This window comes from Dermacentor silvarum, chromosome 11 (genome assembly GCF_013339745.2).
Source record: "Dermacentor silvarum isolate Dsil-2018 chromosome 11, BIME_Dsil_1.4, whole genome shotgun sequence".
NCBI lineage: Eukaryota > Metazoa > Arthropoda > Arachnida > Ixodida > Ixodidae > Dermacentor > Dermacentor silvarum.
The window spans coordinates 5,714,116-5,728,279 of record NC_051164.1 but is presented as its reverse complement, the minus strand read 5'-3'; positions in this window follow the sequence as shown (position 1 = coordinate 5,728,279).

Here is a 14,164-nt window from a genome sequence, read left to right as displayed (position 1 = left end):
CTTGCACTTTGTACAGCGCTGCCCAATGTGATCCTTGTAGGCATGGATGGTGCGCCCTACTTTCGATTGCATAGAGCTTGGGAGTACGATGACATATCGCTCCTCTCTCTGATTCTTCTCCCAGGGCCGGCGGTCCAAAATGCCATCTCGAATGACAAATTTCGAGTCTCTGCTCGGCCTTTTCGAGAGAATCAGTGATTGATCTAACGTCTCTGTCATTGCTTTGCGCTTCGGACACACTCTGCTTGTGGCCAGCGATTTACGATAATCTGTCTTGATAAGCGTGATTCCCATTCTCGCTCTGTGTGCTGGCGGTGCTAGCATGGTTGAAGACTTCTGTGTTGTGGTGGTTGGTTGCCGACGACAGAGTATTCATGGCCGACCGTTCAGCGTGACATAAGCTGTCGATTTTGTCGATGTGCACTTGAAGCAGTGGTAGCTCGCGCGTCTCGTAGTAAGCCCGGTTGTGGTTCTCTTGTGGGGAGTCTGTGGGGTTGTTGCATTGGCACCTGCTACAGAATGTTGTAGAACCTTGACTAGATGGAGGATGCAGGTCCCGCGAGGAGCCTGTATTCAGCGTAGCGAGAGCCTGACGGCGCCTTCCGCTTTCTTGCATCTCGGCTGCTTTATGAGAAAAAACTTCTGCTGTTGTTTCGAGGGGTTGTGCCCTCAAAATGGCCCCATGTATGGATTTAGCAGTCCATCCAGTACGTATTGCTGAGCCGTAGCAGAAGGCCAGGTCAGGTTGCATGCGCCGAGGAGCCTTGACTTGTCATAAATATAGACGACGACATCTTCAAATGGACCTTGGTGTCGAGTGCGCATCCATATAAATTGGACGTCGTCTGACGAAGCGAGGCTCCCGAAAACTGTTAACAGTGCTTCTGACCACTCACGCCATGACCGGTATGTATGACCGTTGTACCTGTTCCACGCTTCGACGGCTTCACGAAACCTTCCCTCAGCATATGAACGTTTGGCACCGTCGGACCAACCGTGTCTGTCGCCCAAGGAGTTTGCAATCTTCAGCCATTGCGCAGGATCGTCTTGGAACCGACGAAACTCGGGAAGCGCTAAGTCGCACACAGGAAGCTGCACACCATACACGGTAGCGGATGTCAGAATCTTGGCGGCGTCTTCAAACCACCGTGACAGTGTTGAGATGGCTCGAGTTATATCAGCCATGGTTCCTGGTGCCGAACCGGGCGAGGAACCAGGGGCGGAAACCACGCACACTGAGGCGGCGGCAGCGGCTGTAGTACTCTGGCCAGCCGGACCAGTGGCCAAGGGAGCGTGGACGGCATCCATTGAGCCAGGGCTGGTGGCAGCTGCGGTACTCACTGCAGCCGGAAGCATGGCCAGGGGAGCGTGAACAGCATCCCTTGCTGGCTGAGAGGTCGATGATGTCGTGGGGCAGTGATACAGGGCATGAGAAGCGTGGACGGCGTTCCCTCGCCGCAGGAGGCACCCAGGACGGCGAGAATCCATGTTTAAGGCAGCGTGGACGGCATGCCTTGGCAGCTTGGAGATCAAGGTAGTCCCAGGTGCTTAAAGCTGGAGCGCCTTAAGACCGGGCGTTCGTCGGCTGCGCCATTGTAATGAAGAGAAGCAGACAGACAATCGGCCTTCCGCCAGGCCGATTGTCCTGACTTCTGGCTCCTCTTCTTCGCTCCGCTTCTTCCTTGGCTTTACCGTGCACTTTTTCCTTACAATATATATATATATATATTGTTACGCGCAAAGGAGACCGTTTGTAAACCTTACAGATGAAGGGGACCGTTTATTTTAGGTCGCGAAGGTGAGCGCAAGAGCGGCTGGCTGGTTGATGCACTCAGCGTCATCCTCTTTCTCTTTTCCAACCCGGGCCCGCAAGCACGTTCACCGGTCCTCGTTTTCCTCACGCGTAACATTCCTCCCGTCGCAGACGAAGCCCGGCGGGCGAGTCAATCCATTTGTCTTGAAGTGAAGAGTTTCAAGCGGGCCACATGGACCACTTGGGTCTTGGCAGCTCTTCTACCACTCGCCATGAGGCGAGCTATGTTATAGGTGACTTCCGTCAGTCTGTTAAGAATCACAAACGGGCCATCGTAGGTGGCCAAAAGCTTTTGGCATAACCCGCGTTTCCGTACTGGAGTCCACAGCCAGACTAAATCACCCGGGCGATAGATTACCGGACGGTGGCGAATGTCGTAGCGTGCTTTTGATCTGTCCTGCGATGCCAAAGTGCGCAAACGAGCGATACGACGAGCTTCTTCGGCAAGGCAGAGAGTCTCGGCGATAGTGGGATTTTCGTGACTGTGGAAAGGGAAAACAGTGTCGATTGTGTACCGGGGTGGCCGTGCGTACAGCAGGAAGAAAGGGCTATACCCGGTAGTCTCATGTTTGGCGGTGTTGAACGCGTACGTGATAAAAGGCAGTACGTCATCCCAGTTCTTCTGGTCGGATGAAACATACATAGATATCATGTTTACAATTGTTCGGTTGGTGCGCTCCGTGAGCCCATTCGTTTGTGGATGGTACGGTGTCGAGTGACGCAAGTGGGATTCACACATACGAAGCAGCTCCTCCACGACATCCGCTGTGAATTGTCGTCCACGGTCGCTGATGATCACGCGAGGCGGACCATGTCGCAGGATGACATATTTCAGCAGGAATGTTGAAACGTCATTGGCAGTTGCGGAGGGCACGGCCGCCGTCTCGCAGTAGCGTGTGAGGTAGTCGACGCAAACAACTATCCAACGATTTCCTTTGGCTGATTTCGGAAAAGGGCCCACGAAGTCAATGCCCACTTGTTGGAAAGGCGTGCTTGGAGGCGGGATCGGCTGCAGGAGACCGGCTGGACCTGTAGATGGACGTTTGTGGTGCTGACACTGCATGCAGCTGGCCACATACGTTTCAACAGAGTGTCGCATTCCAGGCCAATAAAATCGTTCCTGAATCCGGTAGAGCGTCCTCGCCGAACCTAAATGGCCAGATGTAAGGTCGTCGTGCATAGCACTCAGGATCGCTATGCGAAGGCTCTCCGGCACCACTAGAAGAAAACGTGCGCCTGTGCCGGAAAAGTTCTTCTTGTACAGGAGTCCATCACCCACGCAGAAATCGTGTGCTTTAGTAGGGGTAGTCGTAGCGGTGAAGAGCGGTGTTAATTTAGCGTCCTTTCGCTGCTCGGCTTTGAAACAGTCGAAGTCTGGAAAACGCGGTGACAGAGAAGCCACAAGGTGATCGAAGTCGTCGGCGTCACAGTCCGTAGTGCTAAGTGGCATACGCGAGAGGCAGTCCGCGTCAGCGTGTCGTCGACCACTCTTATAAGAGACGCTGAAGCTGTATTCTTGCAGTCGGAGCGCCCAGCGCGCAAGGCGGCCACAAGGGTCACGAAGATTTACAAGCCAACACAATGAGTGGTGGTCGGTGACAACTGTGAAGGGGCGTCCATACAGGTAAGAGCGAAACCGCTGAACCGCAAATATTACCGCGAGGCATTCTTGCTCCGTGACAGTGTAATTCTGCTCAGGCCTACTTAAGGATCGACTTGCATATGCGATCACGTGTTCCCGGTCACCATGGCGTTGAACTAGGACGGCACCAATACCTATGCCACTGGCATCCGTATGGAGCTCCGTCGGAGCTGAAGGATTGAAGTGTTGAAGAACAGGCCGTGACGTCAGCAGAAACTTCAACTGACGAAAAGAAGAGTCGCACTCCGGAGTCCACTCAAAGGGGATATCCTTTCGTAGCAGGCATGTCAGCGGATACGCGACGTCGGCGAATTTAGGAATAAAGCGGCGGAAATAGGAACAAAGCCCCAGAAAACTACGGAGCTCCTTGACAGAGCGTGGTGCACTGAACGCTTCAACGGCTGCTGTCTTCTGGGGATCAGGGCGGATGCCGTCCTTATCGACGAGATGTCCAAGCACAAGGGTTTGGCGGTCTCCGAAGTGGCATTTCTTGGAGTTTAAAACTAGGCCAGCGTTCTTGATGCAGTTCAGGACAATATTCAGACGCGAGTTGTGTTCGTTGAAGGTGCGGCCAAAGATGACGACATCATCGAGGTAACACATGCAGATGTTCCACTTTAAGCCGCGCAGAATATTGTCCATAAATCTCTCGAATGTTGCCGGAGCGTTGCACAGTCCGAATGGCATCACATTAAATTCGAAGAGCCCGTCAGATGTTACGAAAGCAGTCTTTTCCTTGTCCTCAGGATGCATCGGAATTTGCCAGTAGCCGGATCGTAAGTCTACTGAGGAAAAGTAAGAGGCGGAATGAAGGCAGTCTATTGCGTCATCAATACGTGGGAGTGGGTACACGTCCTTTTTTGTTACAGCATTCAGCCGGCGATAGTCGACGCAAAATCTCCAAGATCCATCTTTCTTTTTAACAAGAATCACTGGAGCTGCCCACGGACTCGCTGACTCTTGTATGACTCCCTTTTTCATCATTTCCTGCACTTGTTCGTTGATAATCTGACGCTCTGATGGTGAAACGCGATATGGCTTTTGTCTAATCGGATTTGCCGAACCTGTGTTGATGGTATGGCGTGTTCGAGACGCGGGAATTGCAGGCATTTTGTCCTTCTGCGCAAAGTCGAATACCGAAACGTGCTTCGAAAGCACACCCACTAACGTTCGGCGTTCACTTGTGCTGAGCGATTTATTTACCATCGCCAAAAGGGCCGTTTCCGAACTGTGGCCATCAGGTCCTTCCGGCACTTCTGTAAGTTCAGCCACTGATAAAGACGCGTGTTCCCTGACGAAGGCTAATTTCAAGCCGTTTGGTAGTATAACGGGCTCCTGAGAATAGTTTACGGTCCATAAGCCAGCGCGTCCGCCTTTTATCGACACTACACAATGTGGCACCAACACATTCTTCTTCACACAGTTAATGTGCAGCGGTTCTACGGTAGCATCGAAGCTGTCGGAATTGGCGCCGCAACAGGCAACGGGAACACAAACGGTAGTAGATGCAGGTACGACCGTATCACCACAAACACACAATGTAGTTTCGCGATCTACAGGGTTCTCAAGGAGTCCTGACGGAATCTGACCACTTACGAATACCTTCCCTGTGCGGCAGTCGACAGTGGCACCACACTCCCGCAAGAAATCCATGCCGAGGATCACATCATGAGTCGATCGAGGAATAATTACAAACTCTGTGAGAATAACATGGCCTCCCAAAGACACGTCAGCACTACACACACCAATAGGTCGCAAAGGCTCGCCACTCACTCCACAGAACTTTAAATATTCGTCCCATTTAAACAACACCTTTCGCCCTAACACGTCTTTAAAAGCGACACTCATGACCGAAATTGTTGCGCCTGTGTCCACCAGAGCCATCACAGGCACATTATCTACAAAAACGCGCACTTTGTTTTTAAGCATCAACACAGGAGGTATTTCTGTCAGTAGCACATCTCCAGCGACCTCACCTCCATCGGCCGCGCTAGCTAGTTTTCCGGTGACGAAGGAGATGCGTTGCGACGTAGCGGTGAGGGAGAACGGGAAGCACGAGGACGCGGTGGGGGCGTCAAACTCCTGTCAGACGCTGGGGAGCGATTCCGTGAGCTGCGTGGCCAATACTCGTAGCCAGACGATGCGTGGGCTGGCCACGGGACACCATGGGGCCGTTCGGAGGGCCGTGAAAACTCTGAAGGCTGGCCATACCACGTGTTCATACGCTGGTTACAAAACCGCGATATATGTCCCGGGACACCGCAAGAGTAACACACCGGGGGAGGTCGAAACCTTGATTGTTCGTCGATGAAGCGAATACTGTCATTTTCTCGTGTGTATTCAGTTGGTTCATGGCGGCTGTCATGACGATACATCGGGGGTCGAGAAGGCGTGCGCTGTGCGCGTTGGTCATAGCGTGGAGTCGGAGAGCGTGTTGTCATCCGAGACTGTGGGGCTGCGCTGTACTCTACGGCCGCTGTGCTAACCATCGGTTGCCAAGGGGCCGAACGTGGTGCAGTCATACCCTCACACGACGTGTACATGACATGGTGGTCAGCTGTTGAACGCGACATCTCATCGCGGCGGGAAAGCTCCTCGCGGACAATCTGTCGGATGGTCGAAGGAAGGTCGAGGCAAGGGCTCGTATCCACACTGGCAACCGTCGTAACGTTTGCCAACCGACCAAACTTTGGCGTAATCCGACGCATCTTGAGCGTTTCAAAAGTTCTGCAATGCCGAATGACGTCGGACACAGAACCTAGGCTTTCTTTACCGATTAGAAAATTGTATACGTCCTCAGCCACTCCTTTCAGCAAATGTCCGACTTTATCTTCTTCTGACATGCGAGCACTGACCACCTTGCACAGCTTTAAAACTTCTTCTATATACGTGGTGCATGTCTCACCTGGTAGCTGCGCCCGTTGCGACAATGTCTGCTCAGCACGCTTCTTTTTGGCGACTGAGTCCCCAAAACAGGCCTTGAGCTCTTCAACAAAACGTTCCCACGTCGTAAGCGCCTCCTCGTGATTCTCGTACCACACGAGTGCGGTGTCGGTCAGGGAGAACACCACATTGGTGAGCTGAGCGGTTGAATCCCACCCGTTGGACTTGCTCACTCGTTTATAGTGGACGAGCCACTCGTCGGCATCTTCTCCCGCTTTTCCTCCGAAGGTGGGTGGAACTCGGTAGTACGGCACCGGACTGCTCGGCGCTGCCCTCGGAGCGGCTCCCTCTTCAGGCATGGCGAAGATGGTCACGGAAGATGGCGGGAGGCCGGCAAGTCGACGGCTTCGACGAAGCTGCAGCAGTGACGGTTCCGTTGTTGTGAGCGCTTACCCAGCACCTCCACCACTTTGTTACGCGCAAAGGAGACCGTTTGTAAACCTTACAGATGAAGGGGACCGTTTATTTTAGGTCGCGAAGGTGAGCGCAAGAGCGGCTGGCTGGTTGATGCACTCAGCGTCGTCCTCTTTCTCTTTTCCAACCCGGGCCCGCAAGCACGTTCACCAGTCCTCGTTTTCCTCACGCGTAACAATATATATATATATATATATATATATATATGGAAAAATAAAATGTTTCCGTTTTGTGCATCCTATTATTTGAGCACCTGAAATCACTGGATGCAAGGACACATCTGACTATATATATATGTATGTATTTATTTGGGTACATACACTGTAAGAGCTGACTCTTATGTATAGTCCAGTCTAGTTCCCAAATAGAGAAAGAAAATTTAAAAAATGCTGTCAAAAGTTCCACTCGGTCGGTCTGTTTCTACGTGTTATGTTTTAGATTTATTATTTTATTTATTTATTGATACCTCAAATGCCCCTGGTATGGGGTATTACATGATGGGTGGGTTACATTTGTACGAGTTCTTCGATGAATGACTTGAAGTGGCACGGGTCGGAGTGGTGCGCAGCGTCAGTGGGCAGATGATTCCAGTCATTCGCTGTTCGAATGAAAAATGAGTTGAGGTGCGCAGGTGGTGGGTATACAGCTTTAGAGTGACTGTTGCGGAGCGAAAGGCGATGAGCAGGTATGATAATCGAGTCAGCAAGAGACGAGTGATAAAACTTGTGATAGAGGGACACGCGCGCTATTTTTCTGCGTGACAAGCCGTATGTTTTAGATCAGTGACGATAGAATAGTATGAATAATCTGAGAAGACAAATCTAATAGCACGGTTTTGGATGGACTCAAGAGATTTCTGTAGGTTGATCTGGTACGGGTCCCAAACTGCGCATGCGTATTCCAGCTTGGGACGAATAAACATTTGGTACGTTAGCAATTTTACGTGAGGAGGGGTAAACGTAAGGTTACGCCGGACATAGCCAAGGACACGGTTAGCTTCATTTGTTATACTTGCTATATGATGTGACCAGCTGAGATCATTAGTCACTGTGATACCGAGGTACTTATACGATGAAGCTAAAGATAATTCGGAGCCAAAAATGACGTACCTATGTGCTTGGTAGGAAGCTCGGCGGTGGAATGAGATCTGCGAAGTCTTCTTGATATTTAAACACATTAACCAAGTTCTACACCAGTTTTCAACAGTTAGTAAATCGTTTTGAAGGGAAATGTTATCATGGAAGCTAAGGATAGGACGGTAAAGGACACAATCGTCTGCGAAAAGGCGAATACAGGAGGAGATGTTTGTCGGTAGGTCATTGATGAAGATTAAAAAAAGCAATGGTCCAAGGACGGTGCCTTGAGGAACTCAGGATATAACAGGCGCTAATGAGGAAGTATGCCCATTAATACAGACAAACTGTTGCCTGTTTTGTAGGAAGTCACACAGCCAGTCGAAGACAAAGGGTGTGAGAGCTTAAGGAATAATCGTTTATGTGGTACCTTGTCAAAGGCTTTTTCAAAGTCGAGGAACAGGGCGTCTATGGGAATATTGCGATCAATGCTTGAGCTGATGTCATGAGTAAATAATGCAAGCTGGGTCTCACAAGAAAAACCTTTTTGAAAACCATGTTGCTGTGGGTGAAAGAAGTCAACAGAGATTAGAAACTTCGTTACATGCGAATAAATGACGTGCTCCATTAATTTTGAAGCCACACACGTTAATGAGATGGGTCGATAGCTATTATGTGATGACGAAGTACCTTTCTTTGGGACTGGGATAATCTTGCCCACCTTCCAGTCCTGTGGCACCACTCCTAATGACAGGGATTGATGGAAAATGTGAGACAGGATGACACTTTACTATGCTTGGTATTTTTTAACACCTTGGAGTTAATTCCGTCGATGCCTGCAGAAGATGACAATTTAAGATTGTCAATTGGTTTGCTGATGCCATGAGGGCTGACTTGTATATCGGGCATAGTGGGGTAACTAAATTCAGGAAAATTGGGCAGTTCATCATTTGGTTCGAGAGTGAATACAGAAGAAAAAGTTTCATTAAGTACATCAGGAACCACTGCTTCAGGAAGAGGGTTATTGTGATCGTCACATAAGGAAACAGTTTTATGGTGGGCTGGTTTAATTATTTTGCAGAATTGCTTTGGATTATACGCAACATTGTAGGCAATGTAGTAGAAAGGAAACGTTGCTTAGCTTCCGCTGCAAAGTGCTGAAATGTTTTTTCAGCCTTGTGGTATCTAGCCCAAGCGCATGCATTGTTAGTATTTTTGGCAGCTCGAAAATGTGTCTTCTTTTTGTTGTTGAGACGTTGTAAGTTGTTATTGAACCAGCGGGACAACACATGCTCTGTAACATAAATGGTTGGTATGTATCTACAGTCGAACCCGGGTATATCGAACTCGCCAAAAAACGTTTATTAGTTCGATATATGGCATAATTCGATATAGGCCCGCTATAGGATTTGATGACGCAAAGGCACATACCAATAAGAAAAGTACTTTATTAATATGGTGGCTTACTTGCGTGCCCTACTTTGGAACAAAATAGTCCTGGATTTTCTTCTGTTTCAATGACTTCGCTGCCTGCAACAGCATGCACGCCGCACGCCTCCTTGGAATTTTGTACACGGCGGCGACATCGGACTTCTCACCGCGCTCGACTTGATTTATGATTTCGAGTTTCGTGACGAACGGCAAATTCTGCCTTTTTCGTCATGGCTTGTGCCAAATTTTGCACAAGCCATGACGACAGCGCACCAAGAAAGTTCACAGAGCGCCAACAGGCAACACCACCAGCACGGACCATGCTGAATGAGGACTCGAGGAAAAGAGGCAGCAGCAGGCACACAAGCATAAAGAAAGAAAAAATGGCACTCACTTGTACCGCCTCCGCGCCTCGGAGAAAGCATGACGGCCTCTGATTGGCTGTAAGCACTGCGAGCAGGCCAGGATCATTTTTTGCAGGAGGGTGTTCGCCCGTGCATAGCCGAGTCTAAACCACTTTTTCTAGGGTGGCGCCGGCAGTTTTCCCCGCCACTGCGAGGGAAAGCCAACTTGCTGGGGAACTTTTGAGGCACATGGAGTTTGATATATCGGTTGTCGTTACTATTTTCGTTCGATGTAACAGTAACTTTTGATATATATTCTCAATGTAAATTTACCGTGTTTAGAAATTGTTTGATATACGGGATGATTTGATATAAACGGGTTCGATATAGTCGGGCTCGAATGTATTAATTAGGTCACGCATTTTGTTTTTGAACAACAGCCAGTTTGTCTCAACTGATCTATCCAGAAAATCAACTAGGAACCAAGTGCAGAACTCAGCTAGGTCTCTATTCATGCTGCCATAATCTCCTTTATCGTACAGTGTTAATAATTTCTTTTCTTTTTAGGGTGTAATAGTTTGCAATGAATGGAACCATGAACTATTACGTGATCACTCAACCCAGGTAGAATTGTTAGTGACGAGACATTATCAGGGTGTGACGTCAACAAAAAATCTAGTATGTGCGCGCTTTTATCAGTAAGTCTCGTTGGTTCCAAGATTAGCTGTGTAAAACCAAATGTGAGGCACATGTTCAAAAATTCACATTCTTCGTTATTCCTTGATAAAGAAGATAACATATCAAGCCAGTTTATGGAGGGAAAGTTGAAATCGCCGTATAAAATGATGGAAGTGTTACGGTGTGTGGACGTCATAGAGCAAAGTAATTCGTGTAGCGAAACAATGAAGGACGGTTCAGCGTCAGGAGGGCGATAGCATACACCTAATATAACAGGTGGATATTAAGTTTTACAAACCAGGAATAAGGCTTCGATTGGCGTAGCTATGTTGATTAATGAGCAGATTAACACCACCGGGGCTTACCACCTCGGTCGCGCCGAAAAATATCAATATCGGGGAAAGTGCATAACAGTTCAGAATCATCAACAGATGCATTTAGCCATGTTTCGGTAAGAGCAATAATTTTGGATTCAGTGGTTTCGACAAGGTATTGAAGTGAATCACGTTTTGGAAGAATGCTTCTAATGTTTGTGTAAAGAAATGGGAAAGGGTCACACGTATTTCCGGAGGCATTGCGAGGTAGCTATGTTTTACATGGGATGACCCTGTTGTTGGAGTGATCAAATACGTAGCTCCTATGATCAGCTTGTCGTGACGAAGCTTCAAAGCTTTCCCTTGGGATTTGCCATACTCTACGAGGTTTTTGCGGGCATCACGGGTGTTGCGGGAGTAGTCTTCGGATGTTCTGAAGCCTGATCCTCTTAGTTTTTTTGCATTCGAAAGAATACGTTGTTTTGCTTTGAAGTTGGTGAGCATCACAATGATAGGTCTGTTTTTACTTTGTTCGAATTTTCCGAGCCGGTGGGCGCGCTCTATGTCACTTGACTGGATATCAAGATTAAGGTTTGAGCTGCAGTGCTGTATGATTAGACTTTCAGATTGATCCCACGTTTCACGTCCTGCATCTGGCAACCCAAAAAACACTAGGTTGCTACAACGCGACCTATTTTCAGCGTCGTCTATTCGTGCTGCCAGATTTGCAATATCAGCGGCGTTACGCATTGTAAGGTCATGGGTGGTATCTAATTTTGTTTTCATCGCAGCAATGCACCAAAAGTCCTCCTCAATCTTGTCCAGTCTTTTTCTTATACTTTCAAACACCTTGTCATTTTGCGATAACTTAGTGCGAATCGATTTCATTTCATTTAGCAAAGAGGTCTGTCCTGAGCGAATTTCGACAAGAGCAGACATAATATCCCCCGACATTTGCGTAGTAGCGGAACGAAGGCTAGGACCGGGATTTTCTTCGATGTCGCCGGCGAGAAGTAGTAGTTTTACCAAAATGCGCGTACATTGTTTCACAGTGAGTAAGAAGCTGCGTGGGCCTGGCAGCACAACGAGGGCAGCGTAACTGGTGCGCTTAGCAAACAAAGAGCATTTGTTATTTACCTGCAAGAAAAGCAGATAATGGAGTCCTGCCTATTTTGATGCACATTTCCAATCATTGACATGTTCATTTTGTCCTTTGCTTGCACTACCTATAGTCCGATACTAGTCAAGAGAAAGGCAACTTTTCGCTGTCAAAGGACCCCCTTCCAGCCAGTGGTGTCACTGTGTGAATGTGACGTCGCGGCCAACCGTCTTCATGTCGCGGTCGCGAAAGAAAACTTCCCTGCTTACGGACTTTTATCAAAATTGCCGCCTCCGCTGTTTGCATCTGCCATCGGCATTATCAGTGAGATTGTGCTCTCTCAAGCTGACTTTAGTGCCGATCAGTTATATCCCAAGGTGAATTCCATGAGAAGCCTTGTTTGTGTGTTACATGCAGTGTTCTTAACACGCTTGGTAACGACCATCGCTCTGGCGTTTCATCTACTGCGTCACCACTCGGCGCCGTCAGCAAACAACCGCCGCTGCAGTTACTGGGATATTTGTGCCGTTCATCGGCGATTCAAAACGCTGTGTGCTAGAAAGCGGTTGTCATGATGCTTTGCGGGTGTTCTGTTTTGTGTGTTAAGTGCCGCTCGCGCTGCCGTTTTGTCCCTCCTGTGTCTGTGGAGTACGTTGCTACTCATGCCTGTTGTCGCACCATTGACTGCAACAGGTGTCGATAACTGCTTGTTTATTTCTCATCGATTACGGCAGTAAGTTATTATAACGGCTGTGCGTAGTGCACAACCTTAACGCCAGAGAGGGTTATGTACGGGGAAAAACGTGAGCACAGCAGCGGCGCGTGTTGCGTTCATGTTGGAGCGTGTGTCGAACCATTTGTTCCAAGGCTGTGCCGGGCACAAGCGTATTTGCCCAAATTGTGATCAAGTCGCCAAATAGAAGAAGCGGAATTTTCGCTATTTTGCGTTACGTGAATGCGTTACAAGCTGTCCACTTAGTTCCGTGATTTAAGCGCCCACCGTTTCTATTTTATGTTACTTGGTTACACTGAGATTGAATTGTTAAATGTGTTAATTGCATTGGTAGTTTTTTTGTCGCCAGTTTTCTATCGGTGGCCTGCTTTAATTTGTTGTTTCCAACAAAAATCATTTGTTAATTAAAAATGAATAGGCATAAGCTTTGAGTTTGTATTAAGTCTATACTTATAAAAATAATTCCATATGACTGTAAGTTCAGTTTTATTGTCTCACTTATTACTCACTCACTCTCCTTTGTGAGTCAGCTCTGTAATGACATTACAGGTAGATTTCATTGGTACGGACAGCTGCAACAATGCATGCTGAGTTATGAAAGGCAGCATTGAAATCAAATAACCACCTTTTACTACACATCAGCATGCATACCAAATCAAATTCTCTGCATGTGAGATATGCTCTATGGCAGTACTAATATGGGCACTGCTTGCGTTGTGTTTGTGTCACCTATACGAGTAGCTCTTGAAATGAAGAAGCTGTTGCTGGTATGTTTATCTGCACTTGCTGTTAAGCTTCAGGGTAGAGAACTCATCAGCATTTCACCCATTCTCACTGTTGTGTCAGAAGGATCTGCAGGAGCTGCATTAACTCGTGCAATAAAACTTGTTGCTGGGCGAGTTGGTTCATACTTCGAGGAAAACAAATATACTGCACAGTATGTTTGTTTTCCTCGACGTATGAACCAACTCGCCCAGCAACAAGCTTTATTGAACCACGTTTCTACTACATCGGGCCCTTTCTTCTATGTCTCTTCTTCACCTTCGTCGTCAACATTCAGCCTTCTGGTGAGCCACATTGTTGCTGCTACCTGCCGAGCAAGATATGTCGCTTTCTGCCTATGGAAAGGACTGGTGCCTTCAGAAATCGTGGGACTGTTTGGGTTTGCGTTGCCGTCCCTGGGGCATGCAAAACGGGTGTGCTGCCTGCTTTGTGCTGAACTTTGCAGGCAGATCCGGCTTCTCCAGGATTACTTGCGAGTCTTGTGCTATGCGAGCCACCCTCTCTTCATTCCTTAAGGACAGCATCTGCGCGGACGATCGAGTTCTGGTGGGCTTCCTACTTGAGTGGCGTTTTTAAGCAGCTCAGCAGCAAAAAAGGAGAAAGGGGTGTTGATCTTGGGCAAGGATGTGCAAATCTCAGAAGAGGTCTCAAGAACGATCCAAAGTTTAGCTGTCCCTCCACATGAACTGCTGGCGTTGAACAGACATGTTGCGAATAGAGGATCAATATGTTAGGTGCCTGCTAGAGGGTGTTGATGTGTTAGCTAGGACTGTACACAAAGAAAAATGTCAGAGCTGGGATCCGACAAACCAGGTTGTCAAGCACTTGCGAGACATTGACCTCCGACTTCTACAGGCTGATAAGGACGGTGGTTTTGTGGTTTTGCCTGCTGGTTCC